The sequence below is a fragment of the Castor canadensis genome, chromosome 16, assembly GCF_047511655.1.
Source record: "Castor canadensis chromosome 16, mCasCan1.hap1v2, whole genome shotgun sequence".
Classification (NCBI taxonomy): Eukaryota; Metazoa; Chordata; class Mammalia; order Rodentia; family Castoridae; genus Castor; species Castor canadensis.
The window spans coordinates 10,558,068-10,579,472 of NC_133401.1; the positions used below are offsets into that span (position 1 = coordinate 10,558,068).

At 37.6% G+C, this 21,405-nt stretch overlaps 2 pseudogenes; one reads left to right on the forward strand and one right to left on the reverse strand.

The window, feature by feature from the left end:
- The window catches only part of LOC109674422 (poly(rC)-binding protein 2-like), a 248,651-nt pseudogene that overhangs the window by 74,333 nt on the left and 152,913 nt on the right, over positions 1-21,405 (reverse strand).
- Positions 14,959-15,058, forward strand: LOC141418306 (U6 spliceosomal RNA; annotated as a pseudogene).

Here is a 21,405-nt window from a genome sequence, read left to right on the forward strand (position 1 = left end):
GAGGTTTTTGTGTCATGTTAAATCAATGTGGAAGGTCAGCTACTAAATGGCTGACTATTATAAACCATAGCACTGTAAGGCTCCACACTGCTGCTGGTGAGAGTAAAGTCTTTTCCTGACCCACTGCCACCAAACCTGTGTGTAGGAGGACATCAACAGCCCTGATGGATGCACCATAGACAAGGAGCTTCTGAATCTGTATGAAGTCTGCTGGTATGAGGCTAATTAGTTGTCAACATCCTTACTAGCCCTGCAGATATGGGTCTTTTTTTCCCCTGAAAAAGAATAAGACACAGAGGGGATAATATGTGTCACCACAAGTTATCTGGTATTATCTGAGATTAGATGTAAAACAGAAACATTGTGCAATCCAAACCATATACACTGTCTTCCCAGCAGAGCCAGGGTCAGTTCACTACAATTAGTTTAATTGCTATTACTGAGCATGGGAGTCAGGTTACAAGATTCAAAGGCATTTAGAGTTTTTATACATGTGCAGAACAACCCTATGTTTCCCTCACATGGGAGCCAGAGGAACAGGAAGCAGAGCAACTAAGCTAAAGTTTCCATGTTTCACTATGTGTCCTATCTGAAGAAGATCATCTCCCAGAACCATGATTAGGTAATTTATGTAGTCTCTGGTAGTAGGGTGAGCTGGGAGGTACATGCATAGCAGCTGAGGAGGGGTGGGCTGACTGCAAGCTCCAGATATTTTCCAACTCTATACCTCACTTGAGCAACTAACATCCATGTAGTCATGTTAACAAAGGACATTGGCTCAACATAAGGATAGACTTTCTCTCTTGTGGGAACATAATTTTATCCCTGCTTCTTTCTACTCTATTATTTGCCTAAGTTGATCCAGATGGTATATGTTTTAAGTCTATTGCAATGAAAATTAATTTTGGTGTCCTCTTTCTAATGCCAGTACACATAGACACCTCTTTTTTTTCAGTACATGGTTGAATCAGATGAAATGAGGAGCTGACCAGAGTTTTATTTACATTTCACATCCTTCTTCATTTTGCTGTAGAGTAATATTCCTTGAGGTCTCTGAATTCACCTAATAAGAATTCACACAGAACAATACTCAGGACCAGCAATATATTCACAAGAAAGACCCCAAGTTTGTACGTGAGAAGGACCATGCTTTTGACATCCACGTATAGACACCATCTTCCTGAAGGCAGATGTTGGTTCTGCCCATCAGGCCAGTGACTCTCCTTGGGTGATCCTCTAAGCTCTACACCATCCAGTGAACGTACTGGTAAATGGGGGTCCAATGCTGATCCCCCTACAGTCCATGTGACTCCTTATGTTGCATTCTATCATTTTTATTTTTATTTCCTTTGAATCTAATGCATTCTACATTAACTCATTTTCCAGCCTAACTTTCCATATCTATCACAGAAATATCTTTACTAGTGCTATCCCAACATTCAAGCAAATCTTCATCTAGTCATGAAATACAGTTACAAACATATGGCCATTATCCATACAATGGGTATAAACAAGGGACTTAATATCCATGATACCTGACTGGGACTGACTCCTGCACAGAGTGTGATCAGCCCGATGTTAACATTTCATCTGTGTTGTTAATGAACCCCAATAGTTTAAGGATTGTGTAATATTGATTAAGGTAGCCTCTCTTTGTCTCAGTTCCATATCTGTAAAACTAAAAAAAAAACCCGTACATTCTTTATCTTGTGTTTCTATATATTTGTGGTATGTTTTATCCATAGTAATATTAAGTTCCAGGACTGAGCTGGAGAAGTCTTTCAGGTAGGTGACAAACATTGAAACCCAACACCTTTGTTTACTATACCAGTCGAAGGTCCACAGTGTTAGAATGCCTAACCATCAGTGATGATGACTCTGGCTTCTGGGGAAGCAGCAGAGAATTCCCTGTTTCTAGTCTCTGTTTTCCTGACAATCAATCAGTAGGATTTGAAAGTTTGTAGGTTTGAATCTACTTTCTCCTATTCAAAAGTTTCTGTCTGGGGTATTTTGAGTGATTGCTATTCCCAAATGAATCCATAATGATGGCATTACCCTAGTCTCTCAGGTGTAATCGTTTGTGCCTTTTCTTAGAAATAAATTATCATGTCTGTGGTGCTGGCAATTAACAGGATTTACAGAGAGGTTGAGTACAGAGAATCCTTCCTGACTCCATCTACCAGAACCTCCCAGTGACCTTCAGAGCCTGGCTGCATCTAAGAAATACTAGCAGTAGTTGGGACAGCAAAAGGAGAAGTTAGGGCTGATCAGTCTCACAGTTCTGCTTCGTGGGTGGTTTGTGTTATTAACTGTATCACTGTGTCAGTGTTACTGTCATACTGGTGACAATAATAAGTTGTAACATCTTCATGTTCAAGGTTGCTGATTGTGACAGTAAAATCTGTCCCAGATCCTCTGCCACTGAACCTCAATGTGACCCCAGATTTCAAGTTAGAGGCACCATAGATCAGTAGCTTAGATCATTTTCCTAGTATCTGCTAATGCCAAGCTAAATTGTTATTAATGCCCTAAATTACTAGGCAAGTGATAGTGACTTTATCTCTTACAGATATAGACAGGGAGGATGGAGACCGTGTGATCTGGATGTCACATCTGGCACATGACATTGGAAACAAAATAAATAAATAAATATACACACAATTAATCATGTTATACAAAAACTTCCCTGAAGAGTCAGGAAGCACTGACCACATGGGCTTGGGTAAATTCCAAATGTAGTCCTTTCTTACCTGGGAGGCAGAGCAGCAGAAACCCTTGGAGCTGAGCAGAAGCCCTCATGTTCATGTTGTGACCTGACTGTGACTGACTCCAGCACAGGTTGTAACCAGCTTATTAAGATGTCACAGGTGAAGGGAGCTGTGCTCTGGACACATACAAATCAGCAGGTTCTGGGTAGGACTGGGCATAGCTGCAGGACTGGCTCATTTTGTTAACTCAGCATAGGCACAGTGGAACAGGTATCCCTGCCCTGATTAGAGCAGGTCATATTTGCCTTTAGAAAACATATTCTCCCTGTATACATTTTGGCCAACTTGAAATGGCTATAAATGTGTAATCAATTTCATCCTTATACTTGGACTATGTAGCATATCCTTATTTGCAAATAATATATATAATATCTTAGACAGCACCACTATCAGCTCTTCAATTTACTGTCTCTGGTGAACGGATGAAACCATTTTATTACATTTATCACATTTCTGTAAGTTCAATATTGTTCCTTTTTTCCAAAGTTTTATAATTCTAATTTATTGCACACGTGATAAACAAGAGCAGTTTAGAAAGTATGTAGGAACGCTGCTCTTTGTGGTGAATGACAGGAATTTGATTTAAACTAGCTTAAGTGAATTTAAAAGTAAATAAAAAGGATGAACAAGTATACTATTTGAACATGTTTCACCAAATGGACAAGGTAACAGGAAAGCCTGGATAAAGGAGCTCAGAGGTTGCCATGAGTTCCTCTCCTTCTGTACACGAAAAACCTTCTGTACTGGTTTCATATTCCTCTCTTTTTTTTTTACATGTTAAAATTATATTTTTAATATGCTGAACTAAATGAAATATGTTATTTTAAATGTGGCTGCCGGTGTATTTTTTTTTCATTTTTCTTTTATTATTCATATGTGCATACAAGGCTTGGTTCATTTCTCCCCCCTGCCCCCACCCCCTCCCTTACCACCCACTCCACCCCCTCCCGCTCCCCCCCTCAATACCCAGCAGAAACTATTTTGCCCTTATCTCTAATTTTGTTGTAGAGAGAGTATAAGCAATAATAGGAAGGGACAAGGGGTTTTGCTGGTTGAGATAAGGATAGCTATACAGGGCGTTGACTCACATTGATTTCCTGTGCGTGGGTGTTACCTTCTAGGTTAATTCTTTTTGATCTAACCTTTTCTCTAGTACCTGTTCCCCTTTTCCTATTGGCCTCAGTTGCTTTAAGGTATCTGCTTTAGTTTCTCTGCGTTAAGGGCAACAAATGCTAGCTAGTTTTTTAGGTGTCTTACCTATCCTCACCCCTCCCTTGTGTGCTCTCGCTTTTATCATGTGCTCATAGTCCAATCCCCTTGTTGTGTTTGCCCTTGATCTAATGTCCACATATGAGGGAGAACATACGATTTTTGGTTTTTTGAGCCAGGCTAACCTCACTCAGAATGATGTTCTCCAATTCCATCCATTTACCAGCGAATGATAACATTTCGTTCTTCTTCATGGCTGCATAAAATTCCATTGTGTATAGATACCACACACACCAGTACCTTCTGTACTGGTTTCATATTCCTCTCTGATTACAGAGTGTCTTCATTTATAAAAAACAAATTGGATCACTTACTGAGAAATACATTAAGTATGTTCAAATTAATTCTTTAATGGCTTCTAAGTCATTATTTTTCGTATAATATAAAGCAATTTAATGCATATATGCACTAATAATACCATGTTTCCATGGTGAGTGTGTCACTCACAGATCCATCATAGTCCAAAGCTACACATATCATTGATACCCTAAGACTGAATGGACTGCATCTCATTTCTTGACTGGGGACCCTTATAATCAACCTATTATCTTCTATTTAGCAATATTTACTGCAGTTCATCAGCATAAATGGTCACTACTGGTGTCAAACCTGGTAAATGAAAATCTGTTTCTTCCTCTAACTCTAGGCATGTAGATTTGGATAAACATGAAGCCTAGAAGATGGAAAAAGATAAAGAGCAAAGTTTACTGGACAATTACCCTCAGCTGCCTTCTTTCCAGCATGTTCCTGAGGGCCCAGGTACAGCTCATCTTGAGCCTGGGCAGACAATAGTTCAGCAAACTCTCTCTCCTAGGTGAAGTAGGGCTTCTGCTTGGTGAGTGGCATTGCCATGCAACTCAATGATGTGTTCCTCATTTACTCTTCAGTGGTAAGTGGGAATATCATTCTTATCCAGACAATAGCATCCATGTGTATATGTCCAGAAGAAAGAGAGTTTCCATTTGCTTTCAATACATTGCCAATGTACATGGAAACACCTTAGACACAGATCAATAAAAAGAAGGATACAACATTGAACACCTTATGTCTTACAACTCTATGTTGATACCCTGCATCCCAGCCAAGTTCAGCAGCAGGGAAAGTGGAACCAACTGTGCTTTCAGCCTCCATTCTCTGAAGCATGGGGGCTCTGGGGATCTTACTGATACTTGACTACAGGTGATCAGACCACTGTGGTACAGCATTTGCACAAACACTTTGCTTCCTGTCCTAGTGCCTGGATTTCAAAAGAACTTGCTTGCCACCAATGTGTCAGGGTTAGTTGAGACAGATACAAATTCACATTGAAACGTAGCAAATCTTTTATGTGAATTGATGTTGCAATCACTATTAGTACTCTGGACCTCATCACTGTAATTCTATAAACTTTGTGAGCCATTTCTGTTCCTCACTTCACTATGAAGCTAAAGAAAGTTGGCCTTTATGACCATACAGCTGATGTGGTGGCTCACACCTATAACCCTAGGAGACAGAAATCACAGGTTGAGGACAAAAAAAGTTTACATAACTCCATTTCAGCAAGTAAGCTTAGTATGTGTTTGAGCTACATGGGAGGTATAGTTAGAAAGATTATGGTAGAAGACAGGCCCTAGGCAAAAATTAAGGACCATACCTGAAAAACAACTAAAGGAAAAAAGAGCTGGATAGTTAGAGTAACTATCTAGGAAGAAAGTCTCATAATGCCAAAAGGAAGAAGGAGGAGGAGGAAGAAGAGGAGGAAGAGGAGGAGGGGGAGGAGTAAAGAGAAGGAGGAGGAGGAGGAGAAGGAGAAGAAGAGGAGGAGCTCTTCTTTCTAGTATCAACTTTCCTGACAAACACTCTCAGCAGATGGAAGCACAAGGAGGAGCAGCTGGGACAGCCTAGCCTCACACTTCTGCTTCTGTATGTGGTTTATGTTATGACTCATATCACTGTGGTAGGGTAGTTGTTGTACTGTTGACAGTAATAAGATGCAACATCTTCAAGTTCCAGGCTACTGATTGTGAGATCTGTACCACATCCACTGCCACTGAACCTTGATGGGACACCAGATTGCAAGTTGGATGCACGATAGATTAGGAGCTTAGGAGCATTGCCTGGTTTCTGCTGGTACCAGTTTAAATAAGTGCTAATACCCTGACTGGCCTGGCAAGTGATGGTGATTTTTTTCTCCATGAGTGGCAGCCAGGGAAGATGGAGACTGGGTCATCTGGATGTCACATTGGGCACCTGAGATTGTAAACATTCCACAAATATACACTGTTAATCATAACACATGAGTAATTCCCTGAAAATCAGATAGCACTAACTACAATGACCTGAGTAAATCCCCCACATTATCCTTTCTTACCTGGGAAGCAGAGCAGAAGAAGCCCCAGTAGGTGAGCAGGAGACTTCACGTCCATTCTGTGTCTTAACTGAGACTCTGACAGTGTGTGTGTGACCAGCCAATTAAGAAGTACTCAAGGGTATAGGCAAATGCAAATCAGCAGTGGCAGAGCAGGGCTGGGCACAGCTGCCCCATAAGTTAAAACAGGCCCATCCAGTCTCCCCAGGTGTTCCAGGCCAGAAAAAATGCCTTCAGAGAAAACGATCCCCTCTGTGGTTGAAATAACAGCATCAGTTAGTATCCTAAGAATACTGTGTTATTAGTTCACTTCCTGACCCAGAACGTAATTTTCTGCTAAGATTCCACTTAAGAAAGAAGCTATACATTATGGTACAAACCCCAAAAACGAAGGAAAGTTTTTGGTATTCTTTCATCAGTACCTGAGGGTTTTACAGAGTCCAGAGGATTTTTACTTTGCTCTGATTCCATGATAAGCTTTTTGTGAACTTGAAGAGCAACAGGAATCTTTGGGTGTCATTATTTACATGGAATGGCCAGATTAATCATCACTAACCTCTCATCTCCAGCCAAGCAATCTCTCTCATTCCTTTTTAAATACTCTGTTCTACTACTTCCATCAATAATTTTCTCCTTTCATATCTAAGGAGTAGGAATTCCTCTCCAAGCTCTGCTTGTGATTATGTATATCTATGCTTGATATTTCTTGGCTGCCTCTATCAACACTCAACAAATGCCATTTTCTTCAAATGTGGAGGTCTTCTGTCTACCAAATGCACATTTATTTCCTCGAAAGAAATATGTTGCACAAACCTAAATATACTACTATCACAAAGTCTCTTTTAGCTCCTAAGAGAACACAGTTCTTAATCATGATCTTAGGACAGTGAGGAAAAGCAGAGTGAAGAAGAAAGCTTATAGGAATGAAGTTATAAGCCCTCTATGGAGACTATCAGACAGAATGGAGTCCAGATGGTGCCCCACATGTGTATGAATGTACTGAAAACTCAGTGTGGATGAAGAAAAATGCTGGCGTAAGATGAAAGTTCATATTGGTAGTACTGTCCTAAAATAAGCATCCTGTGGGACAGTTCTCAATAGTTGATGACAGGAAGCAGTGCATATACCCCCAATTCCTTCACCTCACACCAAATAACCAAAAACCATTTCTTTGTGTTTCCACATGGACTTCAGCTCCAGACATTCTCTTGGGTACATGATCTGCTAAAAGGCCATTTACTGCTCATAGACCTTCATGTTTTTCCAATATCCTTCTCTCTAAAGACATTTTGCACTGTCTCACCATGCTACCTGCACTAGAAGCCTTGTGGATTGAAAGATTCAAACTATGAAAGTGGACAAATCCATATACTTGGAGGGATTCTCTGATCCTAATCTTTGCCACTTCACCTTGTTTGACTGGTATAAAAGTTAACAAATTTTGGTGATTAGAAACCTCCTCTGAGTAAAAGAGGCCTTAATGATATCAAACGATATCTTGAGATAATAATAATAATTATTATATTACTAGCTGTTATTATTATCTTGATGATAATGATATCAAATGGTATCTTGAGATATAACTAGATGATCAACCATGAAGTATAATTAGTTAAGAATTAAAATTTTTTAAAACAGCATTGATTTCCTTTCACCAATTTCTGTTGGCTATAATTAAGCAGTAATTCCATTTTCTGCATCATATAATTAAAGAATTCTCTAAGAGATACCTTTGAAATTTGTCTTAGACACATCAGAATGAACATGTTCAAGCTCTTAAATCCAACAGGTCAAAGGACCTTAAATATTCTATTTTTTGAAATGCCTTGTCTTGTAAATCTTCCTCTTGAGATTTTATTCTTATTTATGGGATATGTTAATCAATATGTCATCACTGTGACCAATTACTTAGACAAACAACTCAATTATTTTGTCATGAAGTTTCAGATGTTTCACTTCATATTCACAAAGATCCATTGCAGACAGAGAAAGACAGGAAGATGTCAGGGACAAGATATTACCTTCAAAAACATTCCCCCAGTGAACTACTTCTTCAATCTAGGCCCTACTTCATAATTTACACCACTTCCTAAAACTGCCATTAAATTATAAAACCATTAGTAGATTAATCTATGAACTCATAGTCCATATGATCCAGAGTCCTCTCAATGGCTGGCCCTTCCAGCTGGTTGTAAGACTTCACAAATCAGACTTTTGGGAGACACTTCACTCCTGAAACACAGCAGATAAAAGAGAGTTCTAGGGATGGTGACTTGTTGGCAAATGGATAATGTCTCACCTCCAAAGATATCCACTCCTAACCTTTGAGTTCTAGGAAATTAAACTAATATTGCAAAGGAACTTAACAGATGTGATGAGTATGGAGCCTGAGATGGGGAAAATATCCTGAATTATCTGAGTGAAAACAATATAATCACAAGGGTCCTCAAAATAGGGATGAGAGAGTCACAATCAGAGAAGGGACATGACAATGGAAAGGAATATTAGAATGAAGTGAGAAAGGGGCCATGGAGTTGGGAAGGTGAAAGCATTTTGGAGCTGGAATGGCAGGAACTCAGATTGTTCCCCTTGAGTCTCCAGAACAATCACAGACCTCCTGACTCCTTGATTTAACTTTTGAGAATTGTGACACACAGACATTTAAAAGAACTGATTTTACTATTCAGAGTGTGTGACATTGCAGAGATTTGTGGTAGCCACAAAGGGAATTCATCCAAGTGTAGAAGCTGTGAATGGCTGTTCCCTGATCATTCAAGCACTTACAACTAGTTATTATTTGCTTTCAATTATGAGAAGAGACATGTAACATTATTACTAGAAGAACTATCACCATGATATCTTTTAAGTTTTCTACTTAAAAGGTCATTGGTTAAACACTACATCTCTCATGAATCTATGTATGTGAGAGTCCTGGGGTCACCTCAAACAGAAGGTGAGTGGAGGGTGAATGGAGATTTGATTGTTATTTATTCATTTGTTTACATGTTAGAAGGATAAATTGGATTGACAAGATACAATATTTCAAGGAAGGAGTGAGCCAGAGTAATAGGTTAGACCAGAAGAGATGAGAAAAAGATCAGGGAAATGCAATATATACTGCTTCCTCCAAATCTGAAATGAAGTCAGGTGGAGCATGGAAAGGCCTGGATAGCTATATTTTGTAGAAAGACTTCAGACAGAACTCCTATTAAATTAGGGTCAATATGGTATAAGACAGAGGCAGCAGGAAGGTATGAATTACATGTTCTTATTCTGTTTTTGTCACTCTTCCCATTTTACAAGTCATGGGTTCATTACTGCAAAGATTCACCTCCTTGGATGGAACATATTGAATATCAGACAGACCTGAATACAAATCCTAGCCTCAACACTCACTGACCATGTGAATGTCAACAAACCATCCATGCTTGGTCCTTTAAAAGGTGGGGCCTGTTGGAGGAAGAAGAGTTCAATGGGAGTGCTGCTCTCAGGAAATATTAAGATCCTTCTCTGGGGAGAGTGGTGACAAAGGACAGGCTCCAGGCTCTGCCATCTTATCTTTCCATATAATGACTCCCTTTCTCTAGTGCTCCTTTCATGTTGTCACACTCTATGCTGTGATGTATCTAAAGGTTCCTCATGAAAGGCTGCAAAGATAGGGCCTTACAATCCTGCTCTTTCATTCTCCAAAACTGTGAGCTAAGTCAGGTAGCCTTCATAAAATATCTAGCCTCAGATACGCTGTTTAAGAAACATAAAATTGATCAAGACACCATATTGCACAGAGGGTATAAAGGCTTGTCTCTGCACAACATTGCGTCAATCACACCTCACATTCTTTCCACTGAACAGATAAATTCTACTTGATGCCTGTTGGTGTCTTTATTTTCAAATGTTTTCTAACATCCTTGACTCAGTGCAACATTTTTTTCTATTTAAGAGATGAAGTTGAAATAGTTTATGATAAAGAATATATTTTGGAAGGCATGTAAATAAATGCAGCTAATTAAAACATAGGCCATTTCTACTAACAAATTTGTATTAATAGAACAAAAAAATTGTGTGTGTGTGAATTAAATCATGTTCTCTCTCAGAATTATAACCAAAAATTTAAAATTTGTACTTCAAATTAAGCCTTTTGATATTTATAATAAAAATTTATTACATTATAAAATAATGAAATTTCTCCTAGAAAATGTTGTTATATACAATACTGGCCCACATTTTTTGTGGTTCCCCAGGTTAGGAATAGAGACTTTTAATCAATCTCAGTACCAATGTGTGGAAGTTTTTCATGTGTAATGAGCAAATCTCTCAATTTACCTGGCTAGAGTACTAAAGATAATTTTGCTAAAGCTAATGAAAAATGCAGAGGAGGAATCTTAAGGGAAGGTTTGATCTGATCACTGAGATGTAACACAAAATGCAATTTTTCCAGCCTCTCCACTCTGCCTGATATTGTGCTAGTTATGTACTGAGAAAACCTTAAGAAAGCATGCTCATATATCCAGATGTTTTATACTTATCGTCCATATATTGCATTTGTTGCTCAAACTGGAGCAACAATTCTGAAACGATGACACATGTGACAGCTTAGTTAATAACCAACCTACCAGATAACCATTGTCCACTGCAGTCAGTAAATAGTCTCTCTGGAAGACAAAATTTGTATCCTAGATTTCGTCTCTGGAATTCACCTGAAATTAGCATTCCCCAAAGCAAGATATTCTACTAGTACTAATTGAGGGCATTGGATGGAAAAATAGTTCGTTGAATTGAGAGAATAGAAATGTTTGCTTTTGATCTATAACCAGATGTTTAATTAAGGAATACTGAAGGAAAATATAAGAGTGACAAGGAGTAGCCATTGTAGATCTGAGGCACGGTGGTGGTACTGACAGCCTTACACATGAGACTTTATACTTGATTCTCAGTTATTTAATGTTCTATGTAAGACAACAGATTCTTTTTAAGCTTTATTTTTATTATTGTTATACTGGGGGTACATTGTGTCATTTACAAAATTTCTTCCAATATGTCAGTTAAATTTACCCCCTCTATTGTTCTCCTTTATCCCCTTTCCCCCATTCCTGGAATAATTTTAACAGATCTTATTTTTCCATTTACATACTAGTGTACAATAGATTCTTGATACACTAGTCCCTTTGATGGTTTTGGGTGATTGCATAGTAGCTCCCAATGTCACCTGAAATGTGCCTAATAGTGTATTATATTATGTCTTTTAAAATTTTGAGCAGCTATTTCTCTGAGGTAGAGTAAAAGGTCAGGTTCATAATTTGAAGGAAAAATTCAATGACCCTCATTCAGCCATTCATATTATACCTAATGCTGTGAGTAGGAATCAGAAGAAATGACTATTCTAAGCAGAAAAGCTGGAATGTAAGATGTGGAGCCTTCAGTTGGACCTTACAAAATTTCACCAAAAGAACATAGTGTCACTGGCTCTGATATAGTTGCTGTGGCAAAAGGAAATAATTGGCAGAAAAAAACCTCACTGCACAGCTGACTTGGGCTTTGTGTTTAAGACTGTGACATATCTTTACAGACTGCAGTAAACAACCCCATGACCAGCTACCCCATTGTTGAGAGTGTAGATTGTATAGGGCATCTGGATCAATCCTTGGAATCCAGGTTAGGACTTTTGGGATTGAAGTTTATTGACAGGAATCCTAAAATCAATCCTGATTGACTGCTGGATACACTGTTCCAATGTCAGTTCTTACACTGTTACAGAGCCATGCATTTTTTGACTGTCTTTTGAGGTGATACTATTTCCTCTTCTTAGAGATCCTGTCAAAGATTTGGGTTACTGAATACCAATGAGATCACTTATAATTTTTAAATGTAGTTACTAATAAAACCACCAATTGCTGTTCTATGTATAACAAAAAGATCAATATCCTTGAGCTAACATATTGTTAAATTCTATTAAGACTAATGTTAAGTATTTAAGTATGAATATAATACACTACATTATTAGATGATTCTCATTTGATTTACCATACCTTGTAGTCTCTAAGGTATGAATCTTTCAATTAACTGTATTTATCACAAATAGAATATCAGTTACATAACTAAGCTCAATGAACTTATCATAATGTCTTTCTGAAAGAGACCAAGTTCCTTCAGGAACAGTGAAATGAATTAGTAAGAAAGTGAAACTGTTTACTTCCCACACTGATTACAACTCCTCTTACTGTGGGGAACTCTGGGAAACCCACAGGACTGAGAAGATGGAGAAACCCTGGCTTATTCACATTGAGGGAACTTGATGGGTTACTTTAAATTCCCAGCCTTCGTGTACATTCCATGTTATTGCCTCTCATCATTTGTGGTCCTATATGACAATAGTAGATACAGCTTTTAGAAGATTTACACAGTGGAGCCAAATTTCACTCCCCATCTGAAGCAGACCACCCCATTTCACTCTCTTGTAAAATCCACCCACATTTACTTCTGACAATGATCATAACTTGAAATGTGTTATTGTTTGAGATGATATGAAATCTTAATTTTCAGGGATGAAAAGTATTCCTAAACTGATCATATCCTTGCACAAGGGCAGCCACGCACAGACCCAACACAGCATCTCACACAGAAATGACAATTCCACAGAAAGCATCCCTTGAGAAATGGTTGAACTACACTTGGAAACATTTCTAGCCCCCACTTCTATTGAGTGAAACCAGAGCAGGTGTCTTCTTTTGTTACAAACCAACTGGCTGGGATCCTTGTGTTCTATGTAGACAGAAATTGTGGATAAAGAGAAAGCTCCTCCAGTTATTCTGGGCCATTGGTAAGTTCACTTCATACTATTAAAGGGAACAATCCAGCAAGAAGGCATAATGATTACAGATATGTACTGCATGTTGGTGCACCTAAGTTCATAAGACAAACCCTTCTGAGTAGAAGTGAACAAATAGAACCATATTCAATAATTATAGGAGATCTTATCCCCAAACTCTCACCAATAGGCATACATCCAGACCAAAGTATTAACAGAGATGTCTTAAAACTAAACAATACCCAAGAAAAAACGGACTTAGCAGAAATCCATAGAGTATTCCATCCTACAAAAGCAGATTGTGCATTTTCCTCAGAATCCCATGGAATTTCTCCAAAATAGATCAGATCCTAGGACATAAAGAAAATCTATACAGATGCAATGGAATAAAATTAGAAACCAATGGTAAAGAAAACTGCAAAAATAATTCAAACTCAAAGAGATTGAACAACAATGTTCTGAAAGACAGTGGGTCATTGAGGAATTTAGAAAAGAAATTAATAAATTCCTAGATTCAAATGAAAATGAGAACACTACTTACCATGACATGTAGGATACCACAAAAAGCAGTCTTAGAGCCAGGCACCAGTGGCTCGTGCTTGTAATCCTACCTACTTGGGAGGCTAAAATCAGAGGATTGTGGTTTGAGGCCAACCTGGGCAAGTAGATCACAAGACTCCTTATCCAAAATAACCAGAACAAAATCAACTGGAGTTGTGGCTCACACAGTAGAGTACCTGGTTTGCAAGTATAAAGCCCTGAGTTTCAACTCCATTATGAGGGAGAGAAAGAGAAAGAGAGAAAGTATAGAAAGATGGAAAGAAAGAAAAAAAGAAAGAGAATTCATAGAGGAAGTCTATACCCATCAGCACTCACATCAAAGTGAGAGCTCAAATAAAAAACCTGATAATGAACCTCGGACTCTTAGAAAACAAAAATAAGCCAATTCCAAAAACAGCAGATGGAAAGAAATTATAAAAATTAGTGCAGAAATCAATTAAATAAAGACAAAAAGAACAACACAAGGATTAAATAATCAACAAATGGTTTATTTGAAAAGGTGAACAAGATTGACAAGCCTTGAACTCAAGTAACTAAATAAGAAAGGAGAAGACTCCAAATGAAAAAAATCAGACATGAAAAAGGTGACATTAAAACAGATGTCAATGAAATTCAGATCATATAGAAATATTTTGAAAACATATATTCCAACCTGAAAAATAAAGAATAAATTAATAAATTTCTCAACAAATATTAACCACCAAAATTGAACCAAGAGGACATAGACAACTTAAACAGATATATAATGAGTAATGATATTGAAACAATCATAAAGAAACTCCCAACAAAAAAACCCAGTCCCAAGTGGATTCACTGCTGAATTCTACCAGACCTTAGAAGAACTAACAGCAATTTTCCTCAAACTATTCAAAAATACAAAGGAAAGAATACTACAAAACTCCTTAGAAGTCAGTATTACACTAATATCCAAACTAGGTAAAGACATCAAAAAAGAAAGTTATAAGTCAATATCCCTGATGAATGTAGATGCAAAAATTCTTAATAAAATACTTGCAAATCAAATCCAACAATATATTTAAAAGATGATACACCATGATCAGATTTCATTCTGGGAATGCAAGGATGTTTCACTATATGCAAATCAGTAAGTGTAAGATAACATGTAAATGAAATCAAAGGCAGAACCAAAAATATCATCTCAATACACGCAGAATAAGCCTTCAAGAAAAAATTCAAGATCCTTGTTCTTGTTTTAACAACACATATGATGAAATTAGAAAGATACATAGATTAGCATGACCCCTGTGCAAGGATGATACACAACTTGGTGAAGTGGTCCATAAAAAAATTCCAGTTTCTTTAAAGATAAAAGCTCAGAAAAAAACTAAGAATAAAAGGAACATACCTCAACATTGTAAAGGTTATATATGACAAACCTGTCACCAGCATCATACTAAATGGGGAGAAACTGAGGCTTTTTTCTCTAAAGTCAGGAGAAAGTAAGGGTGTCCATTCTACCCACTGTAACCCAATATTGTACTGGAATTACTAACCAGAGCAATAATACAAGAGAAAGGAAGAAAGAGATTAAAATAAGGATTAAAGAGGTCAAGTCATAATGATTTGCAGATGATACAGTCTTACACAGAAAGACCCTAAAATCTCCACCAAAAACTATTAGATTTCATAAAAATCATTCAACAATGTAGCAGAATATAAAAATCAATATACTAAAATCAGTAGCATTTCCATACATCAACAATGAACAGACAGAAAAAATCAGGAAAATACACCCATTCACAATAGCGTGAAAAATAATAAAATATCTAGGAATAGGCTTAATCAGAAAAGAGAAGGATATATACAATGAAAACTACAAATCACTGAAAAAAGAAATTGAAGAAGACATCAAAAGATGGAAGGACCTTCCATTCTCAAGAATTAGCAGCATCAGTATTGTGTAAATGACTATACTACCACAAATAATCTATATGTTTCAATGCAATCCATATTAAAATTCCAATGATACTCTTCACAGAGATAGAAAAATAAATCCTAGAGTTCACATGGAAGCACAAAACACCACAAATAATCAAATCAATTCTAAGCAAAAGGAGCAATACTAGAGATATCACAATACAGACTTCAAGCTCTACTTTAGAATCCTAGCAAAATAATGGATGATTCTGGCACAAAAAGACAGACATGAAGACCAATGTAATCGTCCAGAAGATTCAGAAAAAAGCACACATACCTATAGCCATTTGATTTTTGACAGATGAGTACAAACCATATGTTGCAGAAAAGTCATCTTCTTATACAAATGGTGCTAGGAAAACCGAATATCCACATGTGAAGACAGAAACTAGATCCCAGTTTCTCACTCTGTACTAATACCAAAGGTGGGTTAAAATCTTAATGTAATAGCTTGAACTGTGAAACTACTATAGGAAAGAATAGGGAAAACCCTGGAACATACGTGAATAAGCAATAATGTCCTGACTAGAACTCCAATAGCTAAGCAATTAAGAAAAAGCATGGACAAATGTCACTGTATCAAACGTAAAACTTCCACACACCAATGGAAACAGTCACAAAACTGAAGAGATGCCCTATAGAAAGGGATGAGATCTTTTCCAGCTAGATATTTAACAAGGGTTAATATTGACAATATAGGGATCTCAAAAAACTAATCTCCTAAAGAATCAACAACTGAATTATGGAAGAGATGAACCAAAAAGTAGTACAATACATATATATATTTAATGTAACAAGGACACCCCTGTATGTCTACCATATGCTAGTAAAAACATTTTTAAACCCAGTTTACAAATGGGCAAATGAAGTGAACAGAAAATTCTCCAAAGAAAAAGTTCAAATGGCCAGCAAACACATAAAGAATTCTCAACATCCCTGACCATAAAGAAGGTGTAATTCAAAAGAACATTGAGATTTTTATCTCACTACTATCAGAATAGATATGATCAAAAAAACAAAAAATGCTAGCAAGGGTCTGTTTATGTTGTTTATAACCTCTTGGTCCAATTTTAGGGGATCAAATGCCCTTGAAATTTATCCATTTCTTCTAGATTTTCCACTTGTTGGAGTGTAACTTTTTGGAATATTTCCTAATGGTCTTTTGATATCCATTGGTATGTGTTGTGATAGATATCTTTTTTCTGATTTTGTTGATTTGGTTCTTCTCCCTTCTTTTAGGTTCTTTGGCTAAAGGATCACCAATCTACTTTATCTTTTGAAAGTATCAATACTTTCTTTCCTTAATTTCCTTTATTTATTGATTTTTCTCCATTTCATTAATTTCTATACTAATCTTTATTATTTTTTCCCTCTACTAATTTGGGGTTTGGCTAGTTCTTATTTTAATAAGAAATTGAAGTACATTGTTAGGTTGTTTATTTTAGATCTGTCTGATTTTGTATAAACTTTCCTCTTAGCACTGCCTTAGCTTTATCCCACACAAGGCAGTTATGCTTTAATTTTTATTTGAATCTAGTTCATTTTAAATTTCTTTCCTAATTTCTCCAATGAACCACTGATCATTCAAAAGTTCATTATTCGATCTCCATATGTTTGAATAATTTTCAAAGTTTTCCTTGCTATTGATTTCTAATTTATTTTTACCCTTTGTATATCTTTGGTTGTGAGGTGTGTTTCTTGTAAACAACAGATCGTAGGATCCTGCTTTTTAACCCAGTCATCCAATCCACATCTTTTGATTGAGAGTTGAAACCATTTACATTCAGGGTATGATTGAGAATTATTTACTTCTTCCTGTGTTTTTACTGGGTTTTTTCCTTAAGTTTATTTGAGAGTTCCTTGTTCTTTTCTTTTGCCATTATTCCTTTTCTGGTTTTGCTGGTTTTCTCAGCAAACATGTTTGATACTTTCCTAGTTCTCAGGTGTACATGTATTCTTTTAAAATTTTTTTTTCTTTCCCAGGCTCTAGTGTTTGTGACTGTCTTTCATCTTCTTCTCAGTTTAGTATTCTCTTAAGTATCTTCTGCAATATAGACTTGGTGGACATGAACTATTTTAACTTATTCTTTTCTTGGAAGGTATTTATTCCTCCATTGAAATTGGAGGACAATTTTGTTGGATATAGCTGGCTTGATTGACAGTTATTTTATTTCAGAGCTTTAAATATATTTTTCCATGCTTTCCTGCCTTTTAAGGGTTTTTTCTAAGAGCTCTGAGGTGATTCTTCTCTGTTTAACTTTATAAGAAATTAGGTATTTCTCTCCCAAGATTTGGGGAATTTTCTGCTATGTGTCAATGAATACATTTTCTATGCTTTTAGTTTGTATGTCAGCTCCTTCTTCTACCTTATAGATTCTTAGGTTTTGTCTGTTGATCATGTCCTAAAGTTCTTGGAGGTCGTGATAATTGTTGTTGCTGTTTTTTTCTTACTTTCATCTGAGTGTTATATTTCCTCAATCTTATCCTCTAACCCTACTATTCATTCTTCTGCTTGATATTGTCTATTACTGGTGCTATCTATTCTGTTTCTTACTTGATTTATTAAGCTTTTCATACCCAACATTTTTGTTCATTTTTTACAAATTCAATTTCCTAATTTTTTTGCTAAATTTCTCTTCCACATAGTTGACTTTCTTATCTAGGTCTTGTATTGATTTCCTAACTTCATTTATGTGCTTGTTTGAATGGAAAAGGCACTTAATAAAAGGTAGGAGATGTTACAGGACCCACACATTTCATTGTCTTCTCATTTTATATAGCATTAGTTTTACTTAAAAACATTTTCAAAATTCACTATCATGTGTATCAGAGTACACAATATTGAAAACAGATTGAAATTAAAGGCAGAAATTTTTCCCTTAATTAAGTTCACAGAGATAGTTGGCTGACTTTGGCAATAAAATTGACATTATTCTTTTTCCATTCCCTCATATGCACATTCTGCTACACCTTATGGAGCAGGCTGAAAATTCAACAAATAAATGCATTCATTATTTAGCAGAAACAAGGAAAACTGCCAGAGCCATCCCACAGATCTCCCACTTTGACAAAAACAATTACAGTGGTGTCAGGACTGGTGGTATGAACCCAGCCTGTGGGCAGACCAGGGATGCTGCTTCTGCAGTTGTTGCTTTTAGAGCTGTACTGAAGTAGCTGTCTCTCTGGCCTTAGAATCTGAACATTAACCATGACTGAGAAACAGGAAGTTCAAACATGTTCGTGTAAAGGGTTCTTCCTTCTTCTCCTTCACTCTGCACCAAAGTATGTCCTAGTAAAATTCAAGATATCAGCTTAGAATATGTTAATGCTTATAAATTAAATTGCTCATATAGGTGATAATTTTTAATGTTTACACTCAAGATGTTCTTTTTCATTAATACTTAACTACATTTGTACTCTGCTCACTGCAGAAAATGTCTAAACTTGCAAAGAACTGCAACAAGTTGTATGACAACAAACTGCAGTCATTTTCAAAGTCGCACACTTCAACTAAAGAAAAAGAACTTAGCTTCAAAGGGTTGACATCATAGAGACTAAGTTATGCTGAGGAAGTAATGGGAAGTTACTTTGTATACACCGATTTTTTGAAAGTTATTTATTTTATTAATATGGAGGTGGAAATTATCCATCCAAAGTGTTTGTGATGTACTCTTAGGACACATGAAATTAAGTGTTCTCCCAGCACAAAGTTCATTGATTTAGAATCCACTGATTTTTAGTTAATGTTACTTCTTAACTATATAAAACTAGAAAAAACTAGATTGTTTACTAGCTGTGACCTTGAGAATTTGACTTAATTTCTCAGAATAAAACATATGATAGTTTTATGAGTATTAAATAGTATATGTGGAGTGCTTGTGAGAGCTTCATGTATATTAGTTATTGAATAAATATTAGTTCTTTCCAGTGTATTTTACCTTATGTGCTTCCATTGTGCTTTTTGGTACTTTCTTTCTAAAAATGGAAATGCGTCTATCTGAAAATATATACATATCCTACTGTGGATAATATTGTTTCTGATATTGTCTGGGGTTCTACTCTGAGATAGGAACAATTCAGGAAAGCAGATGAAGATCTTTGACGTATTCTGCAAAGGACAAAACAACAACAAAAACAACATTATGCATCATTTAAAGAAAACAGATTCTCATGGACTAAAGTTGACAGAGTGGCATTGCCAGTTCTATAGAAAATAAGATGGGAAAATATAAAAGAACATTTTTTAAGATAAAATGGATTCTTCTTATCCTTAGCTTTTCTCTGGCTTGTTTCTGTCTTGTTTTGTAATGATATGTAAGAATAACTCTATCATAGAAATTTCTAAGTTTTCTTAGCTTGATGATAGAAAACATTTCAGCTTAAATAAAGATAGCAGCAAAAGAGAAGAATTGGCACTAATGAGGATGGGTGGGGTCAAGACAGACTTTTAGTACTGATAAAAGTGTGATTTGCACAAAATGGTTGGAAATTTTCCTCTCTGCATATGATCAAACTTGCTGTGCACTGGTGAAACATCTAATTGTCAATGTAAGCATTTTACTACTAGTGAACTAGTTGCCTAGGTAGATCTCAAACATGTCTTTGGGATTAAGTATTTTAAGGTATGAAATTCTAGATATACAAATACTTTCCATCTAGGTGAAATTCTAATTCTATAACCTTTGCTTTCCGGTATCTATGGGCGGCAGGCCGCCGAGCTGGCCGGGCTGAGACGCAGTGGGAAGCGGGCCCGGCGCCACGGCGCTGGTGGAGGGCGGGGCTCCCAGGCGATGGCCGAGGCAGGAATAACGGCACCGGCAGAGGCGGCGCCGGTGCTCATTCCTTCTCCTCAGAAGGGGGCCAATGGCGAACGACAAGCCGGGGCCGGGACTCGAGCCTCAGCCCGTGGGGCTCATCGCCATCGGGACGGCCGCTGAGGCGGTGGCTGCGGTGGCGGCGGTTTTGGTGGCGGTTGGTGACACGGCGGTTGGTGACACGGCGGTTGCTGAGGCTGTGGTGGCTGACGCGGTGGTAGTAGCGGCAGCAGCATAGCAGAGCTGCGGGAGCATCTGGCTCCCGCTGGAGGGTGCTCCCCGCGGGGATGATTAACCCCTGCGTGCGATCCCGCAACTTCCTGATGAAATTCTCGGTGGTGTTTGGACTCTTACAGGTCGGAGAGGTCAGCAACAAGGACATCGTGGAGACAGTGCTCAACCTGGTAAGGGAAAAGGCGTCCACCGCGCATCCCCAAGGAGCATGGCTTGCTGGGCAGAACAGCGGGTGACCAGCCCGTGCGCTGCCTAAGCCAAGCCACCCTGCGCCCTGACTGGGTCCATTCCTGCCAGCTGAGCGCAGTGCCCAACTCCACACCGCTTCTCATCACTTCTCCTCCATGGCTGGAGGTAAATTGGCCCTACCCTGCAAAGACTGTGGGTGGACTTTGGAGTTAGGGAATGAGGGGAAAGACCTCTGGTTCCCCGGGGCTCCTTCTCCCACAGTCTTTAATTGTCCTTGGTGTCCTCTCCAGAGATGACAGCTTTGGCCCCTGGAGTCTAAAATCTTCCCTGCTACTGAAATGTGAGAAGCACATTAGCTCCGACTTGAGCAGCTGGGCTGTGATGTTTTGGAGGAAGAAAAATAATGCAGTTTTGCGTCTGTCTTTAAATATATTCCGAGGTTGTGGTGGAGAGTGTTGTGCCAGTATCCACTCCTTTTCC